This window comes from Aedes aegypti, chromosome 3, assembly GCF_002204515.2.
Source record: "Aedes aegypti strain LVP_AGWG chromosome 3, AaegL5.0 Primary Assembly, whole genome shotgun sequence".
Classification (NCBI taxonomy): Eukaryota; Metazoa; Arthropoda; class Insecta; order Diptera; family Culicidae; genus Aedes; species Aedes aegypti.
This window is the reverse complement of record NC_035109.1, coordinates 242,083,623-242,099,501: the sequence shown is the minus strand read 5'-3', so window position 1 is coordinate 242,099,501 and position 15,879 is coordinate 242,083,623. Positions and strand designations below refer to the sequence as shown.

The following is a 15,879-nucleotide window of genomic DNA, read 5'->3' as shown; positions in this document are numbered from 1 at the left end:
TCATTTGTACATTTTGTTGCGTCCCGTACACTTGTACAAAGTAAGTCGAATCAATCCGTAGCAGCTGTCAAATCAACATTTGTTATAATAAGTTAAGTAGCATAAGATCACAGGTTAGTCCGGTAGAAAATTTATACACTGGCTTCTTCTTTCTGGCGTTACGTCCCCACTGGGACAGAGCCTGCTTCTCAGCTTAGTGTTCTTATGAGCACTTCCACAGTTATTAACTGAGAGCTTACTATGCCAATGACCATTTTTGCATTCGTATATCGTGTGGCAGGTACGAAGATACTCTATGCCCTGGGAAGTCGAGAAAATTTCCAACCCGAAAAGATCCTCGACCGGTGGGATTCGAACCCACGACCCTCAGCTTGGTCTTGCTGAATAGCTGCGCGTTTACCGCTACGGCTATCTGGGCCCCATATACACTGGCGTTGTATGCTATTATTCAGCACATAATATATGCACGTATATCGCCTCCGCTTCTGTACGTAGAAGGCCTTTTCGCGATATCTTATAAGTGAAATTTTGTACATGCAAAACCTCCAGGTGATTTCGTTGTACGTACATTTTGGTTGTATTACCCCGAAAGCCATTACCCCGAATGCATAACATAACAACACAAGGCCAATTTTAAATAGAAAGTAGGGAGATAAGTGTACGATTCCTTATGAGTAACAATATATTTTTCAAATATTGAAAGATAAAAAAGGAGCGCGATTTTCAGCAAATATTTTTCACACACTAAGTTACGTTTGGATTTGTCCTCTAATTTGAATGAAATTCACACTGCCATACTGCAGTGCTCTCAAGAACATCCTATTTCAAAAAGAAGGGAGAATTTGCACAAACTCGATCTACTAGAATTAAGATGTTCTAAAAGATTTTATTTCGTAAACGATTGAAATAGAAGATCACCCTGATATTTTCACAGCAAGTGATGTTCTCTGGAACCCGATTAGAGACCAACCTGATAGGCATTTGCTACAGTAAGTACTTTCGTTGGTTTGTGGGATCATTCAGCTGAATTTCTATAAGATAACCACAAAATATAGTTGTGTGTAATTCGACAATGAAGAAATGATGATGGCTGAAAAGTTGTAAGCAATTCCAAAAAAAACTTGACTGTTTCAATACAAGAAGGTAAAAGAAGTGATTTTTTATTAGAATTATAGCAGGATTAACTTCAATGAATGCCTTAAGGATATCCTGCACCAAAAAAAGCTGTTCCATATGAAAATATTAGTGACAACCTCATTCAACGCAAAATTAAAAGAACAGCCTATTTAAGAAAGAAGAGCAAATTTCTGGTGAAATGCTTGCAACTATGACGTGAATAATCACTATAACAATGTGGTGCTATCACACAACCTATATCCATAAGAGAGGGAAATCTTTGTTATAAACAAAATTGAAATATGAACACCACCGAAAAGTCCAAATACCGGTGAGCACGCAGCCACAGATAAACAGACGTAACACTGACGAAATTTCCATCGACCAGTCATTTAACGATCAGTTCAAATTCGGTATGTTACAAATCTCACAACCAGAGGCACGCGCATCGTTTGTGTTCACGTTTGACGTTTTACTCTACCGCCATCTGCCGGTCTTGTTGCACGAAACACCTTTTCGTGCAACATGCTCAGCAGTTGATGATGGTGTGACTAGGCGATGGATTTTGAAGAAATTTGTGTTACGTCTGTTTGTCTGTGACGCAGCTGTTCAGCAAGACCGTATTGAGGGTATGGGTTCGAAATCCTCCGGTGGCGGATCTTATTGTATTGAAAATTTCCTTGACATCCCTGGGTAAAGAGGCACATGCTTCTTCTTCTTTTTTCTGGCGTTACGTCCCAACTGGGACAAAGCCTGCTTCTCAGATTAGTGTTCTTATGAGCACTACCACAGTTATTAACTGAGTGCTTTTTTGCCGATTGACCATTTTTGCATGTGTATATCGTGTGGCAGGTACGAAGATACTCTTATGCCCTGGGAATCGAGAAAATTTTCTTAACGAAAAGATCCTCGACCAGCGGGATTCGATTTTTTAGAGAATAGTTTTCACGCAATTCCTAGAGAAAATCATGACAAAACGCATACAGTAATATGAGCAGTAATACTATCGTAATGTCATGAATTACAAAAAAGAGAAATGTCTGGTCTGAATCTTTGATGGAGAAACAAACTCTTATCTTCTGGTTCCTATTAGGTTACGTTCTGTTAAGTCCATTTTTTGTCTCTTTTTTACGAGCTTAAGTTCTTTAAAGATCCTATATTCAAGGCATTTATACACTACCAGCCATGTAGTGTGATCGATGGAGTGAATATCAAAGTAAATATTTAAATAATTAAGCCCATTTACTTGATCTGTAGATATATACGTTGCATTCGAAACTAGTCTGACAATAGATGACCGTACAATTCGTAGTTCCTACTCCGCGATCCATGGATCAAAAACTACTAACGTTCCGCGGCATTTTTCATTTTGCTACGCAAACGACGCGCGACATGTTTGATCCTGCCCTCGTCGCCCACCCCCGCAGGAGCAAGCAACCAGGTCGAAGTATCAAACACTACTCATTCGTTGAGGAAGCTTTCGTTGAAGTTGAAAAAGTCAAGCAAGAAAATCTTTAGGAGTTTAAGCTAAAGGATAGAACTCTACTTGTTTATCCAAATCGTTTTTGAATCTTTTTTAATCTTCTTGTTTCTCGTGAAGTGAACCCATTCTAAATGTTTTAATATTAATATATAATTATTATAGCATTTTTATTTATTTATATCTTTTAAAACATATGATGTGACTCCTATTGCATTGGTTTTAATTGTTTGTAAAAGTTCAACTATTAATATGTTTGTCAAGATTTGTGGAGGCCTCTAAAATGTGGGGGCCCGGAGGCCATGAAAAAAACTTGGAGTTTGATGTGTCGCATAATATGGTTTGTGCTGAACAAGTTTTGGTTCCCAAATGATGCCCCAGGAACCGGTTCCAGGGAATTCAGAACCGGCCAAAATGGTTCCATATGAGCTGAAAAAGTCGTTAATAGTTTACGATTCAGTTACCAACATCGTAGTTACATTTTATAAGTGCAAAATCTTTATGAAAATGTCTCAAACGAACTTTTAACAGACCCCACGGGACATCCGTATAGATCCGGAACAGACCGTCTGACTTGGCTTCTAAATACAATTTATGGAATTTGAATAATGATGTGGTGTTGTGTCAAAATTTCATTAAAATCGGTTGAAAATTGTGAAAAGTAGAGTCAAAAGATCACGAAAATTTGGTTGTGAAAAATAGGTTAGTGACTCAAAGGTTAATTTCGATTTAACTGAAAGAGATACCCTTAGTTTATTTATTCCAGGCGAAATCAAAGTTAATCATATAACCTGGAATGATCAAATGCATTTAAGTGTTTTCTTTCACTTTTCTAATAGGAAAAACTGGTGATCATAATAAATTTTAAAAATAATTTGCTTTGAAAGAAAGATTCTACGAAAACTTCCATTTCAGTTTTGTTGTTATTTTTTTTTTTCAATCCAAACTGGTCCAACTCAGTGCTTCCACTCTGTTTAAAAGTATACCTCCAATATAATATTGACCGGTATCATTTTTTTTTCGTTTGTTTGTACTAACCGTCTAATGCACTAACATTTGCAGATGTACTTTTTTAAATATTTCATACTGAACCAACCATCTGGAATAAAAAACAGAATATCGCGAGGTACTAAACATGGTCATAAACAATTTGTGTCTCATCATCGTTAATCTGATATTAAGGTGAAGATGCATTGAAGCCAAAGCTCAAATTATCAAGAGCACAAATCTAGTGAACTCAACAACCGCTCAAGCGGAAAATTTAATCGATTGGTTACCACCAGCGTTTGACTTATGGATTAAGTTTTCAGCTTGAGCGGCTGTTTGATTCTCTAGATTTGTGCTTTTGAAAATTTTAGGTTTTTCTTCGATGCATCTTCACCTTAAGTGGTTCTCAACTTTTTGATGTTTACTAAACTTTTGAAGAGTACACCCGATTCTGTTTTTGCACGGATTTTTTTTTACACGGCCGTGCAAAAAAAGTTTCCATACATTTTTTTCCGCCAAAACCTTATTTTTGCATGAAACGTCGAGAACTGGTGTTACTTTTTTTGCACGGTTTTTGAAATTTTGAACTAAAAACTTTTTTTGCACGGTACGCATTCCCCGTGCAAAAACAGAATCGGGTGTAATTCCTTCTATGAAGTGTTGAAAAAACTGATTCCATGGCTGGTAAATGTAGTTGTCCAAATGCAAAAAAAAAACCGACGGAAATGGACATCATAAAAAACACACCTCCAAATCTTGAGCTTAGTCCTGATTGCACTCCTGAGTAGGTAACACGTTTCATAAAATTATAAAACGTGACTCACCAGTTCCCGAAACCAGTCCGAGTTCCATTTCTGCAACTCTGCTCATTTTGCTTCCACCGAGTAACCCACTGAGACACCACATTTCCGAATTTGCCCGCTCATTTCGCTTACTCACCGTTCGAATCAATATCCTTGATGACTATGCTGCCAAGTCTGAAAATGAAAATCAAAAGAAAAAAAATGCACATTATTAACATGAACAGCCACGCCAGAAAGTCACAAATGTGGTCGAATAAATAAAATTCAAGCGTGCACTCAAACCGTCATAACGGGTAGCTGCCTGATAGCGGAGTTTGGGGCAAGTGGGTCACTCCTACTTTTTAAACAACGAGAAAATATATTTTCTCTTTGAGTTTTACATTATGTTCACTTATAGTTCTGAATACATTTACAACATATTTTAAAAATTGCTCTATTTCTTCATTTACGTTGCGTTACGTCCAACTGATACAAATCCTGCTTCTTACCTTAGTGTTCTTATGGAAACTTCCGCAGTTATTAATTGAGAGCTTTCTTTGCCAATTGATCATTTTGTATGTGTATTACGAAGATACTATATGCCCTATGAGTCAAGCAAATTTTCCCGAAAAGATCCTCGTCCGGTGGGATTCACTTGCCCCAAGTGCGCTACTTGCAGGTTTCAGACTGCAACCTCCACGAACCATCGTCCCGGTCCCGGGTCGGTCAGTTGATTGACAGCAGCGCGGAATGCCGTTGAAGGTAATTAGGTCAAAATCAAAATATTTGGAAGGAGAAGAAGCCCAAAAGTGACCTCGCAGGCTTGCATGTGCACAATTTGTACACTCGCCGCAGCAAGGGGTCCCTTCGACGGGCACTGCACACTGTTGTGTGCAGTCAGTAGCCAGTATCAGGAGCAGCATCATTAATTTTGAAGAAAACCTTTGACTTTTTCCTTTCCCGTATTCGCTGCTTCACAATAGAAGCCAGATCTGAGCTCGTTAAGCGGACACCACACTGGCCGAAGCGAAAGGGATCGTGACCACAGGGTTGAATCCAGTATCAGGGCAAGAATAGAACTTCGAAGTAAGAAGGTGAGTGTTGGGGTTCAATTTATATGCAACTGTTACACAGCGTAACAAAAATAACACTTTCACGTGTCTCAAAGATCAAATTACGTGCCTCTAGTTAATTTGCGGTTGCTGAATCTGATGTCGTTCTCAGAAATGTTCCACTTACTTTACTTTTGATGGCGCTACGTCCTTCAAGACATGACCTGCGTCACAATGTTACGCCAACTAACTCGATCCATGGCTGCTAACCTCCAGTTTCTCGATCGCCCCACCAAGCTCGTTGCTCTCCCCTTCGTCTTGTAACGGCCGAATTCGAGGTGAACACCATTTTTGCGGGATTATTGTCCGGCATTCTCACATCGTGTCCCGCCCATCGTACCCTTCCAGCTCTAGCGACTTTTTGGATACTGGGTTCACCGTAGGGTTGCGCAAGCTCGTGGTTCATTCTTCTCCTCCATACGTCGTTCTCACATACTCCACCAAAGATCGTCCTAAGCACACGTCGTTCAAAAACTCCTAGCGCTTGCAGATCCTTTTCGAACATTGTCCACGTCTCATTCCCGTAGAGGACTACCGGTCTTATCAGCGTATCGTACATGGTACACTTAGTACGAAAGTGAAGTATACCGGACCGCAAGGTCTTGTGGAGTAAGCACGAATTCCGGCAATGATACGTCCTCGAATTTCTCTACTGCAGTTGTTATCAGAAAGATTAGTGTTAGCTCTTCCTGATAGTGGTATTGGTGAGTGTGATCGAGTTAAATTGAGCTCAACAGCGTCTTGCTAAGCCAATGTTTACCAATGTTGATGTGTCCTTTAGAAATGTTTGTCCAGAGATGTCATCTACCCGGAATCGCTGGACCGACTTCTGAATCCATCCGATCCTCTTGAAGAGCAAAAACTGTGGCGCGAGAAGTAGGTAGGAAAGGTAGGACATATACTACGCACAAAAACACCTATGTAAAATAGTCCTCCCAACGATTCAACGAAATACAAATCTGAACAAACACTTCAAAATCACATCGACATTGGTAAACAATGGTTTTGCAAGACGCTGTTGAGCCAAATTCAAATCGAACACGTTCACCAACATCACTACCAGCAAGAGCTAACACTAATCTTTCTTATAGTGGTGTTTGTTTGCGTGGGTGGGCCAAAAAGGGCTCAACAGCAACGTTTCTGAAAAAAGGCTTTAGACCTATTGGGCCCTTTTCAAATGTTTGTGCAGAAATGAACATTCTTGGAGCATTCCTGGAAGTAATTCTTGAGAAGTTTCTGGAGCAACCATAGAGAATTTTTAGATGATTATTGAATAATCATTGGATGAAGTAATGGATTAATACAGTCGCCTCTCCACATCTCGATATCGAAGGGACCATCGAGATAGGGAGAGATCGAGACAAAGAACAAGTTTTTAATGAATACTAGATTTAAAACCGATCCGTTGTTAGGAAAATAGGAATAATAATGAACAAGCAGATGTCATTTCTTGCTCCTCAATTTTAGTCAATCACGAAGATCTGGTCTAGTATCCTTTGTTAAAGTGCTCATCGACATACGGAGAGAAAATCGGGAACAAAAAAATAACAAAACCGCATCGAGATAGGGATATATCGAGATATGGAGAGAAAATTTATATGCAGAATTAAGGGACCGAGGAAATCATCAACATAAGGAAAGATATCGAGATGTAGAACATCGAGATGTGGAGAGTAGACTGTATCAAAAATATTCATATTTTGATACGAATGATTATAAAAGTTATTCCAATGAATGATCGTAAAGAGGACTAGTAGTAGGTTTATTTCTAGCGACTTAGTCACTATTGCAAGGCTCAAACAAGTCTCTATTATTAATGGAAGATCTCTTAAGTATATATTTTAACTAAAATGATTCAAAAGTCTCTTTTTTTCCTTATTCTGCTTGCATTGGTTCTGATTAGAGATGGGCAAAACGGCTCAGTTCAATGAACGGATCCGATCCGAATCACTCGTTTTAGTGAACCGGATCTTTTGAACGGCTCAGGGGCTCAGCGGTGTAGAGCGAACTGAACCGAGTGAATGGAAAAAGAGCGGTTCACCGCTCCCTGTAGCGCGACATGGACATAGGGATCGTTCAAATATCACGTAACAGGGGAGGGAGGAGGTCTTCCGCTGTGTTCATACAAAAATGTTAAATTTTCCATACAAAACTTGCCATTCAAGTGGGCACATTTTCTCTCTATCTTACATCTTCCTGTGTGCAAGTGGGCGGGGCAAATTTGTATGCCTATGCTGAGAGCGAAGAGAGCACGCTGCAGCAGAAAACTTTGCTTGCAAGTGTGGCGTGGCGCGCAAAGCAAGGCACGTTCAAGCGTTATAATTTAGCCGAGAAACGATCTGGAGAAAATAGGGGAAAAATCGGTTCGTTCTTTTTCCGGGTCACTTTTTATCTGATCCGTGCTGATCAAGTGAACTGACTCTCGCCAAAAAAGAGCCAAAGATCACTTGTTCTTTTGAGAACAAGGCTCCGAATCTTTTTGCCCATCTCTACTCCTGATGCAAAATTGTGCAGGTTCCAAAGGGGCCGTCCATAATCCAGGTGGTCATTTTTTTTCTGATATCTCGGGCGTCTTCGTCGTTTTTACCATTATGAAAAAAAATCCTTGACCGGTGGGATTCGAGCCCACGACCCTCAGCTTGGTCTTGCTGAATAGTTCTGCGTTTACCGCTACGACTACCTGAGCCCATGTCTATCCATTAACTATTAGATTGTTCCAAAATTATAACCAAAATGGTAATTTGTGATGAACATGGGATATTGTTAGATCCTGCGTTTAATTATCTATTTTACATCAGATATTTTTCTGTGGGTTTTTAGAAAAATTCTTGGAATTCGACCTGAAATACTTCAAGCAACTTTTCTATAGCGTTTTCAGAAATGTATTCAAGATTGACATAATTGATTCGAAGTTTGAATCATGTATCGTTGGTTGGGATTTCTGAGAGAGATATTATGAAACTCTGAGATGCTTTCTTAATTTAAGCAAAATATTTAGGCTGTTTAGGATAACTATAGAGTATCAGAAATATGGTATTCAGTTTAGACTATTTCTTCAATAATGGCTGATTGTAGCGCTTTTAAAAGAATTTTCCTTATGCTACATTGATTTGAACAAATAAATAAGTAAATAAATTGGAACCAAAGTTTTTTCGAGTCACTAAAATCGAGAAAACTGTACTTACGCTCTCACCTCTAAACCTCTTCTCACCTCTAAACCTTCACCAAAAATTCTCATTTTTTCATTAGATGTTATATTAAGACCGATGATTATTTTCCACTTTGTAAACTTTGAATGATTTTGGTAAATAAGCCCCACCCTAGTGCAGGACCACACATCTGAAACTTTACAATACGAAGCGCTTCAGTAAGAAAATTTTGAGATTATTTCTGAACAAATGATGAATGATGGATTCTCGCAATGACTTTTTTTTTATAAAAAATGCCCACGAAAAATTAACACAAATCTCCTCCTTGTGGAAATCCGAGCTTTCTCATTATTTTCAGAAACTTTTCTGAGAACTCCGTGTAGTTCTCAAAAAAATACAGAGATTCTAATGGAGGCAAATTATAATTTAACCCATTCTTTTTTGAAGTTGCATCCAAAAATTCCATGAACATCTTTCGGAGAGAATTGTAAGGATATCTTTCCAGAAGTTATATGAAAAATTCTTGATGTAATACTGGAGAATGCCTCCACGATCCCATTACAACATCAGTTTATTTTGAAACTACAGATTTTTCCTCAGGATTTTCGAAAAATCATGATAACCGAAATCAGCCAGTTGGGAAATTTTAAAAACAATTGCTGAAGGTAACTTTAGAGAAATCCCTAGCTGAAATCTCATATAAATCCTAAAAGAAAATCCCTGGAATATTTCTGGTTGATTGATTTAATTTTAGAGGACATTTTGACCGGAAATTCGGAGAATGTCCCAGGGAAATTGATGAATGAATCATTCGATAAAACATTGGAAAAGTTTGGACTTTTTTTTAATTCTCAAAGAATTTTTGGAGGAAATTAGATGATTTTTGAAATAATTTTTGGAGAAATTACATTTCTGTGATTCTTCTTGGGAAAAATCAGGTTGAATTCTTGAGGTATCCCAAACAAAATTCAATAGGAGAAATTCCTTAGGAAAATTCGTGGAGAAATTCATTGGAAAACAATCACTAGATGGACTCCTTCAGAAATTTTCGAAGTAATATCTAGACATTTGGGCAAATATCGTCGTGCGGGGGACTTGAGTCTAGGGGTAACATTGTGCCTAGAGAATGACTTTGACCACTCCTTTCGATGCATGTCATGGCCTGTACGAACGCCAAAAAACTAATCTTTGACCATCTAGTGGCTACTCATAACATATCGTTGAAGCTAGTGATATTGCATTCATCATTCTAGTTTTAGATTTCTGTAAAAATATTGGCCCAATGTCACCCCGCAAGACGGTACCTACATAAGTGTCTAGTGAAATTCATATGAAATCATATTATTGACTCTTCATTATGGGGAAATTCAGTCCTAGGCTGGTTCTTACCCGAAGGAAATCATGAAGAAAACATATACAGTAATACTTGTAGTAATGTCACGAGGAATTCTAAAAAAAAGTCTTAGATCTTAGAGAAACGTCTGCTCTGATGCTTTGAAGAATCAAACTTTTATCGCATGGCTCCTATTAGGTTTCGTTTTGTTTTCTTTGTCTCTGTTTGGTCTCTTTCCGGCCTCCTTTTGGGTCCCTTTTTCTGACAAGAGGTCTTCAATTTCCTATTTTTACAGCAATCAGTCGCAACCAGCCCTGTATTCAGCAATTTTTCATTATATACAAATTGTATGGGCAAGCTAGTCTTCTAAAAATTATGTCATTTTTTCAGTTGTGCAGAAATATCACTGAAAATATCGTTAGAACGCTTGAAAACAGTAGAATAACCTCCAATCAAACCGAACAAAATTTCGCTTACACCCCTTCGTGTTTGAACCCCTAAAATATAGTAACTTTTAACTTTAGTTCAGGGTTAAAATTTTCCTTAGGTTCACTGTGTACAAAATATTTTCCAATGTTTGTCCTACTTATATGGTATCGAACGTGAACGCACCTCTGAGCAAAATGGTCAGCTCCGTAGTACTGCGGGTAACAGATTTTGAGAAACAATCGGACGAGTTTTGAGCTTGGTGTAAATGGACAGGACATTTTCGGGGTTTGTCCCAAACATCTGTCTATGGAAAATGGATCAGAAGTGGGCAACTCTGATTTACCGGTCTAGGGCTGTAGTGCCCATAAATGCATAACAGTCTCACGTGAGTTTTTATCATTTTTTAGTTAATTACGGAAAACGTCGTTAAATTGCATGCACTTTCATGGTATTATAAGAAAATAATACATTTGTTCTAGAAATGTTAAAAACAACATCGAACTTGGTCTGTCCCACGTTACTAATAAACGCATGTCAGTCTCGCGACTTGTGTGATAAGGATTTGCGATAATTTGTGTTGATAAGTAAGTAAGTAAGTAAGTAAGTAAGGGAAATAAACTTATCCACAATTGGTACCGTAACCCAGAGTGTTCAGAAAAAATCTCCGACACACTTTGACAGAAGAACCGTTTAATTCAGCCAGAAGAAATGCAAATCTATTTCAGAGCCCGCGTCATTGTCCAACGGGTCGCCATCGGCCAAATTCTTGCACTCATCCTCGGAACTATCAGAGGTACCATAACATTTCAAATAATCAAGAGCAGATATTTTCGCGACTTTGAATACGGACACTAAACTGTCAAAACAACAATAATTCACATGTGAAGACCGATGCATCATAGTAAGTATTCTCATACATTCAAAATCAAATAAACGCATATCAGTCACGCGTACATTTTCCCGTGTATTAACGAAATATTTGAGAAAACAAATGAACAAAAAGTATGTAATACTGTAATCAATAGATCATTGCATAATTTGAGTGCAAATTTGGGTGCTTCACTGATCGCTGTTGTAGATCTGGCGTGTACGTTAACCTTCAAGAGATCACTGGTTACGCTTGTAGATCTAAAGTCGTTTAGGAAAAAGCGTACTTGAATAGCTGTAATGAGTAGTTGATCTCCAGTTTTAACAGATCATCCTTAATGGAGCCACTATTGCTAAAAAATGCTCTATTTAAACCTCCAAAACTACACTGACTACGATTGCAGATCTGATGACTCATAAACTCCAAGAAGTTATTGGATTTCCCTGTATCGACAAAACATATTGTCCACAGTCTATATGGCTTAGAATGTTGTTCATTTACTCTTGTTGCCTAACACATAACACCTAGATGTATAAAATTATATGAAACTGATAGTCAGTGCAACGCTTATAGGCATTAATTGAACATTGTCATAACTTCTATGGGTGATAGCACACATTAACAATGTAATATTTCCTGCGATCCAGCCCGCAATCAAAAAATAATTTCATTCCACCTTTGCCCATTAATCTAATACTTTTGCCCATAAAGTAACCTGTATTGCCACTTTATGCTACGTCCTGATCACGGGAACGCAAAGCCAATCCTTATCAGCATATTCTAATCTGGAATTGCCACTTCTTTTATCACTTGGACCGTTATCCGCCACTTGCCCATCAGGTTGCTGCTGTGCTGCCTACTCCCAATCAGCTGCCCATATATAAGATAAGCCCATATATAGGGGCACCGCCCCTGCGTTTGCATATTTCCATTGGGCAGCGGGGCGTTTTTATGGCTTTCCGACGCTATCAAAACGGATGATATGAATAAAATTAAAAACAAATCCGTAACTTTGTTTCGTTCTCGGATTCAGTCGGCGCTTCATTCAACGGATCAAGCAGAGCATTGATTGTGTGTCCCGGGCACGTGGGCTGGTGAATTAGTGAATCGTTTCGTTATTATTTCCCCTGCTGGTTGCTCGAGTAAAGAATATCATCACGGTGTTCCCCAGACTGTTGTTATCAAAAAAAAACCCTTAAATAAATTTGTACTAAACAATGCCAGGTAAAAAGGAGCTACTCTGAAAAAATCATACAAATCGGTTAAGTATTCTTGTTGATATCTGAAAATTACGATTTTCAAGATCTTTATTTGCACAGCGTGGTACCAGAAACATAAATGCTCATTACTCAAAGACGGCTGCTCCAAATTGCTTCATTTTTTCACAACATACTCTCATTAATGTATTTGAGAATGAATTTCAGAATATCAAAGGATCCAGATGACCAATGTTCAAAAGTGACACAGATTCTAAAACGAGAAGTTTTTGCGAAAAAATGGTGTAAAAATATTGATAAACAAAAAAATATCGTGATTTGATTTTTTTGTGGTAAAAAAAGCGCTGCTAGAGAGGGATTAAGGTAACTGAAAAGATAAATTCACTTTTAATTGTGGCTAATCGTTGATGTAATTTAATTTGATTAAGGATAAATTGTTATAATTAACGGTTATTCCAGAAAAATGGGGTAACACAAAATTATGTAAAATTTAATGTCATTCCATACCGTCAAGCTATCATTTACCATGCATTTATGAAAAATTTGCACTTTAAAGAAATATATAACTTTTCCGAATAATTTCAAGCGTACTAGAATACCAGTACGTAGCGTGCAATTATATAATAATTCAAGGAAAAATCTAAAACTAGTGACGCATAACAAAAAAATACTCGAAAATTATGTTTGAAAATGACATGTTAAGGTCGCCTCATACCGTTCTATGTCACCATTTACCGTGCACAGTAGGACACCATTCACCGTGCGTATAGTTTTCGACATGATTTAATTTTGTATCTTGATGAAACGTTGTAGATGAAGCAACTATGTTGCTAGTAGTGTGCGCACTCATTTTTAATTTACATTAAAAACCATAAAAAGTTTAAAAATTGGCTAAATAATTATTATTTCATTAAAATCGTTATAGGAGGTTTAACTGTATTGTCCAAACCATTCCATATTCACTCAAAAACTAAATATGAAGTAGTTCAATGATGACATAACAATAAATCTAATATTACCGAATAATTTTATGCCTTTCACGTTAATGCACGGTAATAGAAACCATATTAATTCAAAAGCATCCATTCACCGTGCATTTGGATTTCGACTGAAACACAATAAAAAATTCTAATTTGCATAAAATCTCATTCCTCATACGATAAAATCCATCTTACTCATAGTATCCACAGTGAAAACCTGTTAAAATTTTGAAAAATTTCATACTCTATCGTTAAAATGAAATATGTGAATTTTTGGCGTTTTTTCTAAGAGTGTTGAAAGATTTCATTATCAATCAGATTTCACCTGATTTTGACTACATAAACTAGGTTTTTCAAAATGCTTTGTGACAAAAACTACTACATTTCATCAGTTTTATCTTATATTGCTGACAAAAGAATAATTTGTGAAAATTGTATAAGTATTCTGTAGGAATTTGTATATGTGCACGGTGAATGGAGGCCGCACGGTGACTGGTGACTTAACGGTATATCACTTATTTTACCTTAGAATTTGTAGACTCTTCAAAAGGGCGTAGCCTAGGGCGAAATTTAAAAACGGGCCTTACGATTTTTTCTCAAATTTTACCCAGACATAGTTTATTTAGTTAAAGGAATCAACAGCACAGATTTGATGGAGTTTTTTTTCTTGATAACAGCGGTCTTCTAAGCACCGTGATCATCCATTTTGGACCCGATCAGCGCTAACTATATTGGTCGGAGGAAAAGGTTGATTATTTTGTTTTTCAGCAGCCAGCAGGGTCAGTTGCGTTTGCGTAGGCTGCGACTCTCTAATGGTCGTTTTGACCTTATACGGTGGTGCGTTGATGGCATCCCTCACCGATGGCAACTTCCTCTAATTAGTTGGCTGCTTTCCCCCTTCAGCGCTACGCTCTTCTGCTTCTGTGCTCTAATGTACTTTTAATGGGAGTCATGGTGTAGTTTCGGATCCACGAATGGTGGCTGCAGTCTGTGACGCTAAAATAGTCGTGTTCCGAGGGCTTGAGTCCCCGTTCAGAACGGAATCAAGGGACGAGTTCGAGTACGACCAGACGATCGTGAGCCAATTTGCATAGTTTTTGCAGACCTTTGAATGGCGGAAAAGACACAGGATAAGCGAAAGTTGTGGAAATATTGTGCTTGGTCTCAAAATGATGGCGAAGACCGACGTAAGAACATTTAGCAAGAGCATGATGTCGTGAGGAAAAATATGCCGAGACCACTAGGCCACGCCTGGTCTGTCTGATGCACTCTTAACGATCTCTTTACACTAGGTCCGAGAGATGGGGCGACCTGAGGTCCGAAACAGAAAAATGATTAATATGCTCTAGTGTGGCCATTACCTAAGTGAGTTGTGGGCTGCGGGGCCATGGGACTAGAGTGTGCCCGAGAAGAATCTGATTTCAAAAACTCAGCCAAATGACATCAAATTTTAATCAGAACTCAAAATTTTATATTAGTTGGGTATCATTTTGATATTCTCAAATCCAAATTGAAATTTTATTTATCTATATAAATAAAAATGGAATTATGTTCGTATGTCACGAAATGGCTTACGAACGGGTCAACGGAGTTGAATGATTCTTTCTCCGTTTTGTTCTTCAAGGGTTCCGACGTGTTTGTGTGTATGAAAATCCCAGGATATTCACCGGGAAAGTTGGAAAAAACGAGAGTATCCGGAACTGTCATTTTGTATGGGACGATTCATAGCGTTTTTCAACAGCCTACTTGATGGCAAGACGAAGTTTGCCGGGATCACTGGTTCATTATATAACTTGACTTGCCTAGAGGCTTGTAAGGTCTCATTTACTAAAGGAAATTCATTCTGTTCTGTTCAAAATATAGTTATTATATTCTCAAAACTATTGATTTATGTTGAATTCAATGTCGAAACAGGATAATATATCAGTATCTACTCAGAAATACAAATTCTTTTACACTCGTAACGGTAGATGACATGTATGTTTCAACTTAACACTTGCCGACTAATGTTACAGCAATATCGATTTTGAACTAATATATTTTCATGTTTTTGATAAATACATCAAATAACTAAATAAGTTTTCGGTTTAATATAGAGCTATTCAATTTTGTTATTCCGTTCATTTATATATCAAATTTCGATCACAAACGATCGATCAGAATTAAATCCTATTGACTTATCATACACTCTGCTCGGGTAGCGCTCCCATTTTTTTTTTATTTCAATACAATTCTTCTGTCTGAGCGACCGTCCAGGAGCGTGCTCTAGCTTTGTAGCCACAGGCACTTACGGAGGAGTGTTCCACCAGTCTTCGTGCTCGAGTTGAGATAAATTATGAAATTAAACGCACACGAGGTTCTGTTTTCGTAACAAATTGCTCAGCGAGACATTTATTGAACAGAGTGACAAGCGTGTGAAGAAAACA

The 15,879-nt window shown here is 37.9% G+C and overlaps 1 protein-coding gene across 2 annotated transcripts in view; it reads right to left on the bottom strand.

Moving 5' to 3' along the window:
• Positions 1-15,879, bottom strand: part of LOC5576402 (ankyrin repeat and BTB/POZ domain-containing protein 2) — a 371,364-nt gene that overhangs the window by 269,516 nt on the left and 85,969 nt on the right. For both annotated transcript variants that reach the window (XM_021849188.1, XM_021849189.1), the window contains exon 2: positions 4,523-4,560. The gene's annotated coding sequence lies outside the window, so the exon portion shown is untranslated. The remainder of the gene's footprint in view (positions 1-4,522; positions 4,561-15,879) is intronic.